The following is a 4,841-nucleotide window of genomic DNA, read 5'->3' on the forward strand; positions in this document are numbered from 1 at the left end:
CGCCGGCCGCTCGCCCGTAGATCAATGAACGGGAAAATCCATTCCCGTTCGTTGATCTAAGCCCCGCAATGATCCGCTGCTTATCCGATAAGCAGCGCGATCATTGTGAAAAAAAAAACGTTCTCAGCCTCCTAGTACTTCCTGCAAGCATAACTCTTTACCTCCCACACTCCCCAATTTTTTTTTTTTTATAATTAAAAAAAAAAAAAAATTACAATGAAAAAAAAAATACATAAATAGTTACCTTAGGGACTGAACTTTTTAAATATTTATGTTAAGAGGGTATAACACTGTTACTTTATAAACTATGGGCTTGTAATTAGGGATGGACGCAAAACTGAAAAAAAATGCACCTTTATTTCCAATTAAAATATTGCCGCCAAACATTGTGATAGGGACATAATTTAAACGGTTTTATAACCGGGACAAAAGGGCAAATAAATTTCATGGGTTTTAATTACAGTAGCATGCATTATTTAAAAACTATAAAGGCCAAAAACTGAAAAATAATAAATTTTTTCCCACATTTTTTCATATTTTCTTATTAAAACACATTTAGAATAAAATAATTCTTGGCATAATGCCCCACCTAAAGAAAGCCTAATTGGTGGCGGAAAAAACAAGATATAGTTCATTTCATTGTGATAAGTAATAATAAAGTTATAAATGAATGAATGGAAGGAGCGCTGAAATAGGGAAATTTCCTATGGTGGTCAAGTTGTAAAACCCCTCATTGGTGAAGTGGTTAGGGTACACATGACATTACCACTAGTGCTAGGGGCACTTTATTTATTCACACAGTTCTCTCTCTCTCTGCTATAAAATCATCCTTTATTCCTCATACAGCTCACTGCTGGCTGCATCTACTGTATCTTTCTATGCTGCTGTGTGCTGTCCATGCTGGGAGGGAGACCTTCTGATAAATACACTAATAATACATTTGTAAACAGTTAGAGAGGTGAAGACAATAAACACACTTAGATGGAAACTTAACCCCTTACCACAACCTGAATAACAGTCTTTCAACAAGGTGATGAATACACTATACACTGAGGAGTTGGTAGCATCCCCCCTGTGCAGGAACATAGTCCAGTCCTGCAGAGCTGGCACTTTTCTGTAAAAAATCTGGAAATGATGGGATGATTTTATTGCAGAGAGACAGAGCTGTGTGAAGAAATACATTGTTCCTAGTACGTGTGGTAATGTATGCCCTAACATACAGTGTTCCATCGACAGTGTTCCTTTAAGGACATTTTTAGGAAATTGTTCTCCTTATCACAGCTTACAGCCTTATCTTCTGTTGAAACTTCCCTCACAATTTAGACACCATTATTCTAAACCCTGGTGCTGGCTACTGTATAAAAGGTCTCTGCTATTCCCACATGGCTTTTGAAGTTGCCTTAAATAGAGATAGTAAGTTGAAGTGAAACTTTGGTTGAATCCCCAGATTTCAGTACTGCATGTAAATGAGTGCTGAGAAAAACCTCTAAGGTGTTAGGGTGTTTTGGCAATAAATTGCCATTAGGTGTTACAACAAGCATGAACTCCAGAGGCTGTAGAAACTTAGAAGAAGTAATGTTTATCTAGTCACTGAGTTTAACTTTGTCTAAAAAAAAATAATAATAATCTTGTTCTTATGCTTACTGTATAGTATAGCTGTATATGAGGGGAACCCAAAGTAACTTTTTAATGGTGAGACCCTGACATGACTCTCCACTATTCTTCTTCCCCATGAATGGAAGCAGACATGGATAACAACTCAGAGTAATCTACAATGTAGAGCTGCAGGCGTGCTTTGACTGCACGGACTGGTCATCCTTGGAAGCACCCACCCTTGATGAATGGTCAGAGAATGTCACCTCCTACATCAGTTTCTGTGAAGAAATGTGCATCCCTTCTAAGACCTTCAAGGCCTACCCCAATAACAAGCCCTGGTTCAACAATAAGCTGCGCCAGCTTTGAAAAAGCAAGGAGCAGGCGCACAAGTCTGGTTCCCAAGAAGAGTTTAAGGAGGTCAGGTATGCCCTGAAACGGGAACTGCACGCTGCAAAGAGAGCCTACTCTGACCAGCTGGGACTCGGTCTCCAATCCAACAACTCGAGGGAGGTATGGCAGGGCCTCAGAGCAGTCACTAACTTCAAACCCCCCCCTCAACAGGTGGCCCCGAGCACTCAGCTGGCCGAGGAACTGAACGAGTTCTACTGTAGGTTCGAGCAACAGCCCAAACAGCTCGGGGCCCCGGGGTCGGTGACGACAGCGGCACCCTCCTCACCAAAAGACCAAGACATCACAGCACCGGTTGCAGTTCAAGAAGCAGAAGTCCTCATGCTGCTTCGCAAGCTCAACCCCAGGAAGGCTTCAGGCCCGGATGGAGTGTCATCGAACTGCCTAAGGACCTGTGCGGACCAGTTGGCTCCGGTGCTCACCACTCTATTCAGAAAATCGCTAGCGGAAGGTACAGTCCCCTCCTGTTTCAAGAGGTCCACAATTATACCGGTCCCAAAAAAGCCAGGCAGCACAGACCTCAACAACTTTAGACCCGTGGCTTTAACACCTACCATTATGAAGGTTCTAGAACGGCTATTCCTCGCTCACCTGAAACGCACCACTGATGCACTGCTTGACCCACTCCAATTTGCATACAGGGCCAACAGGTCCATAGAGGACGCCATAAACATCAGCCTGGCACACATCATGGAGCACCTGGACCGGCCTGGCTCCTATGCCAGAATCCTGTTCCTGGACTTCAGTTCAGCCTTCAACACGATCTGCCCAGACACCCTGGTAGACAACCTGGCGCAGCTCGGTGTTGAGCCCACACTTCGCGCATGGGTCAAGAGCTTCCTTTCAGACAGGACACAACAGGTCAAGCTCGGAAACTGCTCCTCCAGCGTGAGAACTACCAATACAGGGGCACCTCAAGGGTGTGTACTGTCCCCGCTTCTATTCTCTATGTACACCAACAACTGCACTTCCGCCTCAGACTCCGTCAAGGTCATCAAGTTTGCCGACGACACAACAATCATCGGTCTCATCGGCGAAAACAGAGAGCGGGAATACCGGGGGGAGATAGGGAGAATATGCGAGTGGTGCAAGAACAGCAACCTGGTCCTCAACGCAACAAAGACTGTTGAGCTGATTGTTGATTTCAGGAGGAACCCTCCCACTCACCCACCAGTCTACATAGGCAAGACCGAAGTCTCCAGAGTATCATCGGTCCGGTTCCTTGGCACAACCTTATCCACTGATCTAAGGTGGGAACAGAACACCATCAAAATTCAGAAGAATGCACAGCAGAGGCTTTTTTTCCTGCGCCAACTTAAAACATTTGGCATGCCTCGGGAGCTGCTGACCAGCTTCTACACCGCTACCACGGAGTCCATACTTTGCTTCTTAGTTATCGTCTGGTACGCCCGCGCAACAGCCAGCGACAGACATAAACTGCAAAGAATCATTAAGGAGGCGGAAAGGATCATCGGATCGCCCCTGCCACCTCTCGATCTCCTCCACGCGGCTAGGATGAGGAAGAGGGCCACCAGGATTTCCTGCGACCCCGCCCACCCTGGAAGTTGCTTTTTTGAGCCCCTCCCATCCGGCCGCCGCTTCCGAACTATCCCAACCAAGACCACCAGGCACAGGAACTCTTTCTTCCCCAGGCAGTTCTGCTGCTCAACAACTCTGACCCCTGAATCTTCCGTCCTAGTCTGCAACCAGCATACTTGCCTTAGTGGCTCTTCTGCCTTCTCTTCTGCATCTCTAACACACAACATCACAATAAATGTCACCGTACTGTTATGCTGCCAGTTTGTGGAACTGTAGTCGCAAATGTATTGTAAATGCTGTCAGTATATGTAATTGTCGCCGTATATATGTAAAATGTACAACTGTCATTACGTACTTGCCCAAACCATGTGTACCACAAGCAATTCCGAGTACGGCACCACCGTACTTGGCGAATAAATCCATCTTGTATCTTGTATCTTGTATCTTGTCAAGCTACTACAGAGTCCGGCCCAGTTCACATTAGCTTTAACCCTCCTGGCGGTCAATTAAAACCTCCAGGGGGCAGCGCAGCACTATTTTTATTATATATTTTTTTTTAGATCATGTAGCTAGCCTAGCGCTATCTACATGACAGCCGCTGTGCAGCGGCATCCTCCCACCCTCTTCGATCGCCTCCAGCGATCAAGCCCGTCTGGAAATCCCGTTCTGAATGGGATTTCCATTAGGGCTTCCCCCGTCGCCATGGCGACGGGCGGGATGACGTCACCAACGTCATCGACGTTGTGACGTCAAAGGGAGTCCCGATCCACTCCTCAGCGCTGCCTGGCACTGATTGGCTAGGCAGCGCATGGGGTCTGGGGGGGGGGCAGCGCGGCACGGCGGGTAGCGGTGAATCGGCGCAGAGTGGCGGCAATCGAGCAGTACACGCAGCTAACAAAGTGCTAGCTGCGTGTACCAAAAAAAAATTATACAAATCGGCCCAGCAGAGCCTGAGAAATCCTCCTGCACGGCATAGCCCGAGCTCAGCTCAGGCTTACCGCCAGGAAGCTTAAAAACTGCCCTAGGTATCCTAATGGAGGTGAACAGATCCTATATTAATCAACAGGATCCATTCACATCACATTGCTCCATTAAAACTGATCCCTTTCGCACGTACTGCTAAATGGACTGCAAGTTTGGGTCTGCAGTGATTTTTCTGGATTGACACGTCGAGAATGTAGGGTCACGGATCAAAGACTGATGCTTATTAAGAACTGATCCATGAACAGATCAGTTTTTGATCAGTCCAGTGTGAACCGGGCCTCACAGTCTGGAGGCAACCAAATTGCACCTCCAAA

This window comes from Hyperolius riggenbachi, chromosome 9 (assembly GCF_040937935.1).
Source record: "Hyperolius riggenbachi isolate aHypRig1 chromosome 9, aHypRig1.pri, whole genome shotgun sequence".
Classification (NCBI taxonomy): domain Eukaryota; kingdom Metazoa; phylum Chordata; class Amphibia; order Anura; family Hyperoliidae; genus Hyperolius; species Hyperolius riggenbachi.